A 15,506-nucleotide genomic window follows, 5' to 3' on the forward strand; every position below is an offset into this window, starting at 1 on the left:
AAAACAGCCTATAGGCTTGAATAATATCTTACTTAACAAATAAATAAGTAAAAGGGCTGATTTGCTGATTTTACTAGGCTCTGCCATGCCAAAAATAGAATCATCTTTTCACTTAAATAATGAAAAATAACCATACAGTTAAACCTCTTAATATTATTTAAAAATATGTACAGCTGGGAGAGTGGCATGTTGCTCCCATTCACAAGTTTGCTACATCTTTACTGACGCCTACCATCTCTCCTATACATCTATTTACAGAGGCATTTCTCCCAGGGGCCAAGTTTTCCATTCATGTCCTTTCTTCCCCCTTCTCTCATGCTTTATCCCCTCCTTCTAGCAGAGCCCTTCAGTCACATTAGGCAAAGCATTTATGGTGTGACATGGGGAACTGATCCAAGCCTCCAGCAAGCAAAAAAAATAAGCTGAATAAAATGAAAAAATTTATTTTTAACCTGGATGGGTTCCCAGACTGAGCTTATTCCCCACCACAACAGGTGTATCAACACACCTGGGGAAGAAACTGAGCAAACCGAGCTTCAACTCTTGCTGACATAACTACTGCTGACAAAGTCAAACGTATACACTAGTAGGATAAGAACATTTTTAAAATATTAATATTGGACTGGGGGTTCTTACACTGGGGGAATCTTTAAACATCATAAAATGGACTTAATACATATTCCTTATGTTGTTCACAGTTTCCTTTGCCAGTTTGGCTAATTATACGATATTTAAGTTTAAACATATGTTGCCTCCCTTGCAGTGAATCCTCTCCTCCTACATGATACAGCAGTGAAGTCATCTTGCTGACTTCAAGTTGAATCCTGCACCCTCTCTTCAAGTAGGTGGGCATTTTTAGCTTATCTGGAAAGCAGTCCAGCCCTGGGAGCACGGTGATTCTTGTTGTGATAAGCTACCGAGAGCTTGACCATGACAAATATCCTGAAATACATCTTCCTGATGCTCTGTGTAGAAGAACCAGCATAGCTTCCAGCATCCTGAACATATGGCTCTTAAAACATGTAAAAGATGCTCAGGATGCATCTGCACTGGAGTGAAAGGTGAACCAGCAGACCAGAGATTCTTAATCTCCTTCCTTCCATACCGTCACCAGCTGACTTTAAGACTTTGTTTTGGTTTTTTTTTCTTAACACCAAGACACATAAGATACAAGGAGGTTCCAAATGTAAGGAAGTGGCAAAAGACTAAGCAAAAAAAATGTATATAGAAGGGTAAAAAAATCTTGCAGCCCTTTACAAACTTTCATGTGCTTCAGACAGGAAAAAATCTCTTTCTGTTAGTGTGTTCCACATTATAACAGCCTGTAGTAAGCAGAGAAGCAGAGTACACCACAATAGCTGTGTTTCATTAGCTTAGCACAGCAGACTATAGGATTTAAAGGGAATAGACAGCAGCTGAAAATAATTGCATTAAATTAACATTAACCCACAAACCCAGAAGAGGCATATAATATTCAGGACTGCTACAGAAGCAGTAACCCAGAATTAATGTCTGTAAAAGACGAACAATCCTGCCTCTAACTGGGATTCAAAATCCTAAAGGAAGAAAGTTCACCTCAAATAGTGTTCCCTGAGGTGGGGAGAAGGAAAGAAAGGAAAGCATGGCCTATTTAAAAATATCAGTAGTTAGGAACACAAACTGTAAAATGATGTGGTTCCCAAAGGACTGACATTTTTTATGGTTAATACACACATTCCCACACATTCCTTCTCAAAAAGGCTTTGAAAATAAATCTAATTTTAAGATCTGTGAATGAGATGGACATGTGAGAATTTAAACACTTAGAGCAGAGAAGACAAAACCTCAGACTAAAGCAAGAAAGGCAGCTGGGATTGGAGTGGACTAAAACACAGCCAAGAGTGACAGCTATATTTCAGTTGGTGGCTGTACATTACAACAGTCCATGTCTTGATACTACAAGGGATTAGAGTAGAAAAGTATCACCAAAAAAAAGGTCCTTAATTAATCAAATTGTTAGAATTTAGAGACACATACTCAAGGGAGCATGTTGTGCTCAAACCAAAGAGGATATTTATGCTAAACATGGGGAGGGGAATTATTAAAAAAAATTTGAGAGATACTGACTTACAACACCTACTCATTTCAGCTATGGGCAGGTACTAGAAGACAGTCATGGCACTATTGGCCAGGAGGAAAAAGGACCCCCAGGTTCTTTCTCCCAGCACCAGCTAGAAAAGTCAGCCTGGTCAGGCCCTTGGCTAGCTGCAGGTCAAAAATAAGAGCTAAGCCACCAACTGAGGCCTGAGGAAAATTATAGCAGAAGCTATTACCAGACCAGCTCTAAAACCTCATCTGGTGCCTTGATAGCCCCTGACCATCTGAATTTACATGGCTCCTCCAACTGGAGATAAATTCTACCTCATGAGCAAGCCAGCATTTGGAAACAATTAACATCCTATTTTCATTAACCATCATGTTCTTCCCTTCTGCATCCTTGCAAAATTTAAAATTTTTATAAGAAGACAAAAGCCAACCCATGGACTTTACGGTTACAGTAAAGTTCAGTTGCAGTAAAACTTAGCAACATGAGTTTGTGCTTTAGGTTGTTTTAAAGCTCCAAACAACTGCCTATCAAGCACAAAATTAATTTGTAATCCATCCTTATTGGGCAGCGAAAATTTCTTTTTAGTTGAGCTCTTCATTACAGCAGGATTTTGTAACTGTTCCTCTGTATTTATCTACCATCTGCACAGCACTCTCCCATATGGACACGCAGTACCTTTTTTTTTGGTTTTGTTAGGTCTCCTTCATTAGCAATACTCTTTCATGAGCAGAACAGGACTGCCTAGAAGTGTCTAAAATATAGTGCTTCATTGTAATTTTGAAGTTTTTAATGTTAAAAGTGAGTGCTTACCAGTATTTTTATTTAATCACTTTGATAAAATTACTAGAGCAGCCTGAATCTCACTTATCTAGATGTTTCTACTACTACTCTCTCAACGAGGCATTTTGTAAAGTCACACCCTGCAAGTTTCAGAGTAGAATTCAGGTAAGCTAAGAGATGGCAATCTAATTTTTGTGCAAGTTTTGGCTTTCAGGACTTGCATTTCATTTTTCCTTAAAAAAGCAAAAGAATATTTTCTCATACATTTGTCTAACCAAAGAGAACAAAGACAGCAAGAGCAGCAGGGTTAAAGCAAACCTATCTGAATTCCTGGTGCAGGTTTCTATGTGTTTAACAAGGTTCACGCCAGAACCTTTCCCTTAGAGTCCCCTAAGAATTCCTCTAAGTTCCCTTAGAAGTTCTCTAAGCTCTGCCCAGTTTCCTACTTTCAAAAACCTGTCTGAACTTTTCATTATTGGGACCTCTATTGCTCTATGAACTTGGCTTGAATCAGCTGGCAATTTAAAAGTAGAGTAGAAAAGAGACACAGATCCTGTACACAGATGCAAAAAAGTCTGTTGCTGTTTCTTGGGGTACCAAGCTAAAACTTCAGAGGGTGTAAGAAATGACCCAAGTCTTTCAAGCAGCAGATCTGCTTGCTCTCCATACCTACTACAATATCTTGCCAGCAGAAATCAATCCTGAAGGTTTGGCTTAACATGCTGGAAACACCAGTTATACCCATGTATATTTATGTGATTTCATCTATATTTCATTTATAATATTTCCATTTCATTGCACAAGCCCTATCAAAACAGAGCATTATTGATCAGCCTTATCATCAAATAACTTTTCAAATAAATAACTGAAGTTAAAAAACTCCATAGCTGTTGCTATTCTCTCTTACACTTCCATCAGTTATTTGCATAGTCATTCCCACTCTGGTTTAATCATTCCTTTCATGACTGTCTAAGTCTACACTGAAAATGAGAACAGTAAATCAAACTAAGCACTTGGCAGGCATGTACTGGTGAGATCACAGCAAGATCCTGGAATAGCACAGGCACTCTCATATGGAAAAGGCTTGTGGAGTTCCCATGCAGTTCAAGTAACTTTCATCTGAGTCAATGAGCAATACTGAGACGGACACAGCCCTCTGTGGAAACCAGCTGTTAACTGGGTGAACACCCAGGGAGGTGGTAGAACTGGCATCCAAAGCTTCACAACTAATGTGCCACATTATGTGATCTAGCCATATTACTGTGTTAATAAAACCAGCACAGATCAGAGCTTTTTAATCTAATCACACGCTGAAGCTCAGAAGTAAAAAGTCCGAAGCAAGAATACAAAGCCCCCATTAAAAGGTAAGCCTGAATACACAGAGAGGGTTTCATTTCTCTGACTTTCATTTCTCTGGTTAAATAAAATACAATGTTTCATGATGTAGAAAAATGAGGTATTGTTTAGAAAAGGTGTACTTGGCCCAAGGAGAATCACAAAATAATTACTTAAAATGTGTTTGTGATTCATCATGGTTCAGTAACTTCTCATGAATGCTAATGTGTTTCAGAGAGAGACAGAAAGGCTTGTGCAGGTGTGACAGAAACAATTAGTCAGTTATTAGTAAGTGCTGGCTCCACTGGCAGCCACACTGCTGGAGCTCTGCATTACCTGTAGGCCTGCCAGTAACTCTCCACATGCTGCTGATATTTACAACAACCAAGCAGGCAGGACAACAAGTGATATCTGCAAACACTCATTTCTTTCCCTTCATTTTGCCTGCTTCCATGATAAAATTTGCAGTTAAAGTGCTACATGCTCAAGACAATGTGTCTCCTCTTCAGGAGTAAGTGTAAGGAAAGAATCTTAGTTAATCCACAAGCCCATAAACAAATCTACGCACTAACTCACCTGCATTTCCTCTCCAAGACCTTCTAAAAAGGTGCTTGTTTCAGAAGTAGCATACCTATAAAGAGCAGAACAGACAGCTGTGTTTAAATTTAAACTTCACCTTGCTTTAGTGTAACTACTCCCTCCACCAGTAGCTTTACAGCAAGCAATAAAGCTTTATTCTCTTTTAGCACTCTGGAGATCCGCTCATTTCCATGGGCCTTGCAACAACATTTAGAGAAAATTTTCAAATGTGTTGCCTATTACACCCCTATCTGGCATCCTTTCCTAAAGCAGAAGTCAGAACAGCATGGAGGACTGTTTATTTTAATTTCCTTTTAGCTTTTAAGAAAATACGCTAAGATCCCTTTATTACAAATGATGTTCAACGCTTAAAAGGCCAAGATTCCAACAGATACTTAGGAAACAAACCCCAATATTTTCTGAGAGCAACAGTATAATCCAAGCAATCATGCTCCAGCAGCGAGCCAGAGATGTGTTTACAGCAGCAAAGAGCAGCCTGGCTTTGACTGTGCCTCACTACACACCCGAGACACCCAACTGCTCCAGCATAATGCTCATCCTCACTACGAGACAGACATCACAATTTCTGTAGCATAGTGAATCTCTGAAATGAATAGCAAATAATTCACTCCTGGCTGAATTTATTAGCTATACAAAATTCTTAGGGTCAAAGGCCAGTGAAATGAGATGAAAACCATTAACCCAGCAGACTTCAGACTCTTTTGATAAAGAACACAGCCATATGCCTGTGTCCTTTATCCAACCACAGTTCCAATTAAATTTGCAAGAACTCAGTTTTCATCTGGTTTAGTGGCCAATTTCTTAATATTCACTACCACTAAAATAATACACATAGACCCCGCTGTGTTGTTATACTGCACACATGCATGTGTGTGCATGGATATAAAAGCCAAATACTTTGATTAAAATGTTTCCTGAGTGCAGATTACAATCTCTTTTTGTCTAAAGAGCAAAAATCTTCATAGGAAGGCTTTCCAAGCTGTTCAGAAAGTAGCTGTGGTCAGAAGCATAGCTGCAGCTACACAAGATGGGTGCTTCCCACCCGGCTGATCTGACCTGTGCATTTATTTTCTCCATTATTATTCATACCTGTGCTGAAAAAAAAAAAAAAAGGACCCATATCTGTCATAGTTTGTGCTGAATTAACAGGAGCAAAAGTTAAGCTAATATTTAATTGTAATTTAATAAGAATCTTTCCTGTCTTCACGCCCACCCACCCACCTCAAAGGACCCAGAATAATCTTGGATTGGCCTTAAAAGCTCAAGAGCTTCCTTACTCCCACTGCATCCTTATGGTAGACATAAAGCTGTCTGCTGAGGGCTCAAACAGGCTCTGCAACAGCAGACAGGAAGGATGGAGAGAGAAGAAATAAAAAGAAGAGTGAGAAAGCCCAGTGACCATTCTGAAGCAGCAGCATGCCTCCTCACCTGCAGGACCATCCTAAAGCATGACTTGGGCTCCACAATTCTCCCCAGAGGATGCAAAAGTTGTTTGCAAACTTGTTACAGTCCTGCCCTGCCACCAGCTAGTGATCCTGCATCCAGCTGGGCAACATATTAAACAAAAATGAGCATGTGTTAGAGCTGTGGAGGACTGAGGAATACTTACCTAATGAATGTGCCATTGTGTTCCATTCTCCTACTCTTCAGCCAGTGATAAGTTATACAACGGCTCAGAATATTCAGCCTCAGTTTTCTGACAGAGTAAGCCTGTGTGACTTTGTGTGGGGGAAACCCCCCCCCCCAAAATTATATATCACAGATTTAAATTACTAAACTGAAACACTGGAGATCACAAATTCCCTCTTTCAGGCTTATCTTGCAAAAAAGACAGGACCTAAATAAACTTGATGATACCTTCCCCTCCCCTTTTGAGGCCTCTAATGCTTTCCCCTTCTACTTGTTTTATTTCTTTTTTCTTCCCCTTCATTCAACCTTATTCTACCATCATGAAAAGCTTCAAGGAACATGAATATTTTTTCTGCCATTTCTTTGCAATGCCAAGTTCTGCCAGTCTTGGTATCCTCTCCCCCCTCCAGCAGCCCTTCCGAAACTATAATCCATTCTTTCAAGAGCTGCATTTTCTGTTGATAGTGCCAGAGGCCAGGAAGGCTCCTGGCAGCACAGTTCCAACAAAGTCTGAAACTGAACAATCTTTTTTCTTTTTTTTATTTCCTTTTTTTCTTTCGTTAAGAGGAGATAAGGAAGTCCAAGACATGGTTTTTAAAATGAGAATAATAATAAAATAAAAAAATGCCTCTGGCACTGGCAGCTTTTAAATATGAACACATAAATTACCCTTCCAAAGGGGCAGGTAACGTACAACACTTTTCATCAGCAATGAATACCTGCTCCTCCTACTATACATAAAATGCTCTGCAGAACAGAAGTGAAACACATTACATTGGGGATTCATATACCCACAGATGTAAATAACGCTCTAGTATTTGTAATCCATTTCTGCAGAAGCAAATGGTGAGGCAAAATGCTACAAATTTCTGTTGGTTCTTCCTAATGCAGTCTTGCTCTTCTTCTAACAATTGTGCAAGGTGAGCCATTGACAACTGCAGAATGACACTATTTTTTGTCAGGCATACTTTAAAATAACTACCACAGAAAGACACATTATTTTATGCCAATGTCTCAGCAACCCAACCATCTTTTTGTCTGTGGGGATAACAACAGGGAAACTGCTGCTCCTAGGACAAAGTTGCTCTAAAAACACAAAATGAGAGAAGCTCCTTCTCTTCCTAAATACTTCCTCTGCTTTTGTAGCATACCAGTGGGAAAGAAGCAGGTAACTTCTTCCCTTGAGGTATCCAGATTGTTCTGCAAATAGCAAAAGCCTTTCCAATTATTACATGTATTACACTCAGCTTTCACTGATTTCCTGAGTTACTCAGTGGGACCAGAAGTACCTGAACACCAGTTTTAGACCTCAGAAAGGAAAAAGTAACTCTGCATATTTTAAGTCTGCATCAATTTCTTACACATTTCAAGGAAAATGCCTTCCTCTCTTTGACCTCATTTTTTTCATTCAAGGTTTTAAGTGCTGAACTGTGACTCTGTGGACTAATTCTCTGAACAAAGATGCTACACACTGCTCACCACTGAAGAAGGAACATTTACAGCTGTGTGTAACTGAGATAATTCTTTCTTCTACTTCTAAAGACCAAATTCTAGAGGTTTAGCACCACTGTACGGAGTGACTTTATTTTAGCAAGAGAAACTGAGTTGTGCCAGCTGGTCAAAATTATTTGGTTAATATTTTTAGTGGAAGTATTATGACAAGTTATTACCAGTTTTTATTGTACAAGACATAGATAAACCCTGCACAGCTTTCACTATTAAGACAGCAAAAAGCTACAGATAAAATTTGTCTTTTAAAATAAACAAAGAACACAAACAAACCCCAAACCAAACACACACATAAAAACTCCAAACATTCAGATTTTTTTTCAGTCTCAAGTGTGGATATCCCAGCATGAAATCAGTATGAACACGAAACAGAAAATTATTGTGAATGTCAAAGACTAGTATTTTTCAACTAAATCATATTTCTACTTCATGGTCTTTTATCTATGGACAACCTTTATTACAGAACAATCTGCTCTAATTCAGAGAGGAAAGAGAAGGTCCTTCACTCATGAAATCTAGGTATTTCCAGAGAGTCTTTACGTACACTCCACTAAGAGCTCATGTCAGTTGACCAGTAATATTTTAAAACCACCTGTGTTCATTTCCATTGAAAAAGTGTCATTTAAAATGTTCCTTTTTCTTTGACTTCATGTTCACTAGGCTTTGTGCTATCATCAGAGTAAAAAATGAAAACAATAGCAGACTTCTCAAACTGAACTTAACACTTTTTAAACACTTTTTTTGCCTTTAGCATATACCAAGAGAGTTTGTGAATTTCTACCTATAGTTGATACGGAGTTTTATTCAATACAAATACTGGACAGTCAAACCAAACTGGAGCTGCCCTGAGCTTTTCAGTGTCTGGTGGGAATTCCACTGTATAGTTCAATAGACAGAGCAGTTCAGTTCTGTCTGTATCCAAAAAAAAATTGATTGCAGATCTTTTCTGCCTTGTTTGGCTTAATCATCTCACCAAAGCACTACAATTGCAGCAGGAATTTCATATTACAATCTGGCACATACTGTCCATGCTGTCCCTAGGGAAGGCAATTCCCAGCTTTTATTCAGAAAATAGCTTGCAAATGTATTTCTTTGTGTCTACATTCGGCCTACTGCCTACCCTTGTATTTTTAAATTGATGTTGTAAAGATGCTCAAAACAACCTGCAAGTTTCCCAACCACTTCAGGTGATCTTTATCAATACAGAATACAACCTTGCCTTGGTCCCATTTGCAACTTCTCCCACAAAACAAGTCAAGATCAAGTGACCACACTGAGCAGACATACCTTTCTCATTCAGTAAATACAGTAAATTAAGAGATCTTGCTGCAGCTCTCACAAGCTAGTATTTTACTGATTAACTCCTTTTTCCAGGGGTACTACTTTTGAGAAAACAATAGGTCCTGGAGTTCAGACTACATGATCTTTAAAGTTCCCTTCTAACTCAAACTGTTCTGTGACCCAGATTAATTTCTAACAAAGATATTTCTTCACTCCAAGGTTTCTCTAAGCCATGCCACTTGTCCCATGTAGGGTGCATATGAATGGACAGCACACATGGACCACCATACTGAAAACCCTCAACCCTCTTTCCCCTTGGCTGATAATACAGCTAATTACATGTATAGCTGTAATTACACATCCATAACTAACACCTGTCTATCTTGACAAGGAGGAGGCTGCTGGAAACAGACTGGGATGAAGAAGCTAGAAGATGCAGAAAACATTTTATGAGCCCTGTCAACCGGTTTTACTCACTTCTTAGCAGGATCTGCACTGTGTGGCACACCTGAATTCCCCTCTCCATCCTTCCTGTTGGAACACTAGCATTGAAACATTGGAGGGCAGCCATCCTGAGGATGCACTCACTCAGGCCACCAGTCTTCAAATGATGCAAAGACCAAAACTATATTCTTCCAGTGTCAAACCAGGGATTTACAGCATCTCTTCCATCACATTAGAACTACACAGTTGCACAATGTCATTCCACTGAAGTACATATCTCATAAACAGCTTGTGGCAGAAAACACTGGTCCTGCCCAGGTTCTCTCTGAATTCAAAAGCAAGACAGCAGTATGAAAACTGTGCTGACTCAGGTTTACCATTTCCAAATTAAATTAAAACTACTGGTTCTCCTAAATGACTCCAAATTGCTAGCCTGAGAAGCTACCTCTCTGTTCAATCCACATCCACAGCTGGGGCTTCTTTGTTACAGGGGAGACAACTACCCACAGGACATTCTCTAAAGGGGGCCCTCAATTCTGAATTTCAATAGATCAAGAGAAAAAAGCCTCAAGACAGGAAAGCAAGGCTTATCCCCTTAGCCAAGCTTATGAAGACCAATGAACACAGCAAAAGCAATTAGTTGGAAACAAAGGACCTATGGGTTGACTTAAGTTTGATTTTCTAGTCTAGTTTGGTGGTTCTCTATGTACTGGCTTAGAGGAGGGAAGTCCAACTGCTTTTTCCTTTATGCCATCATTTCTTTAATTAGAAAATGTAGCCTATGGGCCAGTACACTTGGTTTTTTCAACATTCATATATTAATTATACAGAATTAATTCAGAGCTAAAAACCTCTCCATCTCTAGAGTGAAATTAATAATTTTACAAAATTTAAGCAATTTGGAGCATAGACAAAAAAAAAATCTTAAAACCTACTGGCTTAATTTCAATCCACATACCACTGAATCATGGATGGCTTGATCTTTCTGGCCTATGAGCTGGGAGACCAATTTAAAATCCCAGTGTAAATAGCCTAAGACCATTTTATTTATGTATTTGTTTCAAAACAGAACTCAAATTCAACTTGGATTTAAAATTATGCAGATTATTGTTTTCCCTTCTCTCTCAGAAGACATTTCTCCTTTATCATAATGTGTCATCTGATTTACTTACAGCTGCAGGGGATGAAGTCTTTGCCACCTCTACTTTCCCAACACAGCATGACACGACCAACTCTTGTTACCACAACACACACCCAGACACTCTTCCAACAAGCTAAATTCCTAAGGTAGCTGAAGGAAAAAACTGGCTATTTTTAGCAGGTCAAGAAACAGAAGCCCAGACTATTGGATATTAAAAAAGTTTATGAAAGATGCTGTACATGGTTATATCTTAAGGCTAATCCAAGAAACACAGACTGAAATCACCATTTCATACAGAGGGCAGAACAGATGCCCAAGTTTCCACAGTTTGTCCAAATATGTCAGAGAAAAAAGCCAGGACAGAGAAAGGCTCAGAGCAACACAAGGCAGTGAGATGATTTTCCTCTTTCAAAATTGTTTTCCATGTTTGCACTTTTACAAAAGCTTCAATTTTTAGCTCCAAAATATGAAAATCAGTCTTTAAAAAAAAAAAAAACAAAAACCACATGAACTGGCCTGCTTCTAACATTAGTTAAAAAAAAAAAAAAAAAAACCACATGAACTGGCCTGCTTCTAACATTAGTTACAATTAAAAAATAAAAAATAAAAAAAACCCACTCTTTTTTTCAAGGTCTGGATGATTTTTTTTATGCCCTTGCTCTCATTTTCTGGAACTGGCACTAGCTGTCAAACCTTTATTTGCCATAAATATGGTTAAAATTGTATTAAGTGGTCCAAAATGAAAAGGACCTTGTCATTTTGTTTTGGTTGACTGGCTCCTTTTTCTTCCCCTTTCTCCCTTTTCCTGAGTAGTTACAACCACCACACCAAATGTTCTTTTGGTCTCCAGTGGAACTTCTGACTTGTTCTTCAGATTTTCTACCCATTTTTTAATTTATTTTTTTTAAGAAAAAGAAGATTAAGTACAACAAGAAACGTTATGCATGTCTGTAGAAGAAATTTTAGACCGACATAAAATCAGACCCCACATCTAGGCCTGAATTTTGCAAGTTTGGTGAGCAGAAGAGATTTCAGCGCATGTGTGAAGAGGGACAGTGGGAGGTGGGGTGAAAAGGTTGATAGGAGGAATGTACTTGAACCACAGGGGGTAGAGTTTCAACAGATGAGTCTGCTGGTGCTTGAAGGGAGGAGAAAAAAAAGGAAAACTTGGGAGGGGGAGAAAAAAAAAAAAAAAAGATGAAGAGACAAACACCAATACTCCAACATTTTAACAGCCTAGTGACCAAAGGGTATACCAGATATCTTTCCAGAATCCAAATACAAGTACTTATGCTTAGGATTTTATTTTTTTTTCACTTGGTTTGGCTCAGTGTTACTAAAAACATTTGTCAAAAAGTCCATGTGCTGAGCCAACATTTATTAGGTTTCAATTTCCAGCTGAAGCCACAACTGTTGCTATGAAAATTAATGTGGCAATTGTACCAGAAAGCAAAGCAATGGAAAAGACTGCACTGCTATGTAACAAGTACATTCACTGGCACCACAAGTAAAAATTGTATTATATCAACCTGTGTCATAGAAATTTTTCTCTTCTTATTAGAGAAAAAAATGCTCAAATCAAATTTATTGTTTGGCCAGAGGGTATATGAATAGTTATAAATTCCTCATCATCCAGCCTTAGTAGATTACTGCCTGTCCTAAAATATGAAGCAGCAATTTAAAGAATCACCTCTGCTATATTCACATCAACAAGATTCAATGAAGAATACTGCAAATTGCCAGCCTAGGCAGGCAGAAAGCCTGAACTGCTCATATCAGGTATCTTTTCCAAAACCTGAGTATCCCTCAAACTTCTGCTGGACTATATGATAAATGTAGGTTGGCTGAAGAGAATGAAAAATAGACAAGCAATAGTTTCACTTCAGCTACAAATTCAAGCAGCAGAACGCATGCATGTACTGAGAATATATGAATAGTCAGTTAAAACAAATTGTATCTATGGAAGAAAGTGTTAAAACAACCACATTTTGTAGGATTTTATTGAAATATTGGTTTTGCTAAACTCTTTCCATCTCTCCAAAACATAGGAAAAATTGTTTCAACTACATTTAAAAAATAAAAACCACTCTTCTATTTCCCCAACAGTTATGTATATTACTATGTAAAAGATCAATCCACCATCTGAAGAATATGTGTTTCAAGTCCACAAACAAATGCAGAATGTACTTACAGCATGCACACGGTCACAGGAAAGGACAGCTACGTACTGAATTTTCTGGAAGTTTCCAACAGACTACATCAGGAGACCTGTCTCTTTCCATCTTTACTATGAGTCTGACAATGAGCTAGAAGTAAACCACTTCTGAGCAGCACCAGTCATCTAATCCCAGTCAACACACATAAAAATCTCAGCTGAAAGAGGAAGGTTGAAGTGCTGACAGCATTATTTGAGCCTGTTGTCAAACCCTGCATATCACTCCCTTTGTATAACTACAAAATGTTGGATGTGTTTGATATGGGTTGTCAAGTTCATACATTTTCATTAAGGAAAAAAAAGGTCCACTTTTTTAAAAGAGCATTCTGTCCAGGTGCATGCACACTCTCGGATTTCCAAAAAATCTCTGGCAAATTAGATAACCTTCAAGCAAGCTTCCTCTGCTGTATTAAAGAATAGGAGTTTAATGCCAACACACCTCCAGAATCTGAAGTTCTCTTAGAAGCAGTGACCCATCCTCCTTTGCAGTTGGAGCTCAAAAAGAAAAAGAGCCAGGTTATTATGTGTGCATCCATGTAGCTGATGAAGAAATTACCCCATCCCTGATGACACAGTACTTCAGAGACAGATTTATATTTCATATTCCAACCATAAATTAGGAATGTACAATAAACCCTTTGAACTAGAGATGAGAAAAACATGGGAGATGATACACACTTCAGGCCTCAGCTTTTCTTGGAAATCTTAAATAGAATTATTTATGTAAATAATAACCTAAGGATTCCCAGGATACAGAATTTAAGGACTGGGCAAAGACCTTGAAATCATGAGAGCTGGGATAGATAAATACCAAAGAATCAGGCACCCAAGTACAAGTGGCAAACACGGAGGAAGAAGTTATGAGGAGAGTTTAACTCAAAGGCACTAAAATGAAAAGGACAGCAGAAGCAAAAGAGAAAATGCACACAGACAGGATAGAGATACAGTTCTGTAATAAACCTTTTTGGGAATAATTTATTTTATTATTTTCCATGTTCTCACACCTCCCCCCATCCCCCATCCCCAGCCTCTTTACTGGAGATGATGTTTCACAAACATTTTAAATCAATTTCATTCCATCTGAAAGGGGAAATTTTCCCCTAAGCATTGACTTGTAGTTCCCACTCCCTCCCTGCTGCTAGTGCTAGTTTCTGTGGAGTTTTTTTGCAGTGCTGCTTGACTGCAAATGAAACACAGCAGAAAGAGTAGTAAGAAGACTTACATCCTCAAAGGTGGTAAGAATAGGTCCTTTATCATATTTGTGTTACATCTCCAGGTAGAATATTTGGCTTTCTAAAAAGCTCCATAGCCTACTCCCTAGAAATGCACCAAAGTGAGCTCATTTGTACATAAACTAAAACACTTTTCTGAAGGGGATCCTTACCAGCAATACCTACAAGTCTTCATCATAGTGTGATTTAGTGCTGAACAAAAAAAAAAACACCTTTCCCACTAACTTCTTGCAATTAATTTTCCTCTCCTAGCAGCCATTGACAACAAGCCTACTGCAGACAAATCAAATACTCACACTGGAAACCTGCCATTAGGAAAAATAAATCAATGCACTTTCAAGGGTTTGCAAACAAGCACCACGTGAATCCCTGTTCACCTTGCTCTTGAGTGCAGGCATGTGCTTTACAAAGCCATCTGCTCAGCAGCTTGAGAAATCAGTCCCTTACTTACTGATGGGCACCACACATGCAGCACCAGCCACTAAGTGTCTGCCCAGAACACAGAAGGTTTTCCTTGGTCAGATTTGAAATGGAGAGAAGAGGAAGCATGCTAGCTATCCCCTGGAGCATAGACTTCTCATTAATATTCCTCTTCCATGTTAACAGTGATCAGAAAACAGAGGAAGCTAGCAGAAAGGTTATGACATTATCTTCAATCTCTCTTTTGTGTCTCACACTTGCAATAATGAAAGATCACACCACAAAACTAAATTCTTGCAAACAGCTTGATGCAAAAATGCTGAGTGAAGGACAGATCTGCAAGTTTGTGGCTCTTCCTCCATTAATCTTTCTGAAACCATATGCATGCAGTTATTTAAGTGTCACATATATAATATCACCTCTTAGATCAGTACTATCAAATGCTTGCCAACATTCTGACTTCTGCCAATTGCTTTTAGTTTCTCTTTCCTTTTCCAGTGTTATATTGGAAGAGAGAGGAGAAAAAAAAAAAAAAAAAGGGAAAAAAATGGGTGACTGACTTGAGTAGAAGAAAAAATATTCTAAATCCTTTAAACAGTTGCTCTGTTAAATTGACACAAGTTTAACAACGTGTACTTGGCACATTCCTCTTGCCACGAATACAAGAAACTTTTTATAAAAAAAAAACCTCACTCAAAGCAGGAAAATCTTTTAAAGATACAGCACATACCTTGCTGAACAGTGGTCTTGTATCAGGGGTTCAAACAACAACAAAAATAACTGTAAAGGCTTTTTCATTTTATGAATTTTTTTAATAGAATGATGAATGAATGG

The 15,506-nt window shown here is 38.4% G+C and overlaps 1 protein-coding gene across 4 annotated transcripts in view; it reads right to left on the reverse strand.

The window, feature by feature from the left end:
- ELMO1 (engulfment and cell motility 1) overlaps positions 1-15,506 on the reverse strand; it is a 301,557-nt gene that overhangs the window by 282,278 nt on the left and 3,773 nt on the right. The window contains exon 3 of one of the 4 annotated variants that reach the window (XM_019005769.2): positions 4,778-4,832. The exons of the other annotated variants lie outside the window; for them this stretch is intronic. The gene's annotated coding sequence lies outside the window, so the exon portion shown is untranslated. The remainder of the gene's footprint in view (positions 1-4,777; positions 4,833-15,506) is intronic. 4 annotated transcript variants of the gene reach the window in all.

Source organism: Parus major, chromosome 2 (assembly GCF_001522545.3).
Source record: "Parus major isolate Abel chromosome 2, Parus_major1.1, whole genome shotgun sequence".
NCBI lineage: Eukaryota > Metazoa > Chordata > Aves > Passeriformes > Paridae > Parus > Parus major.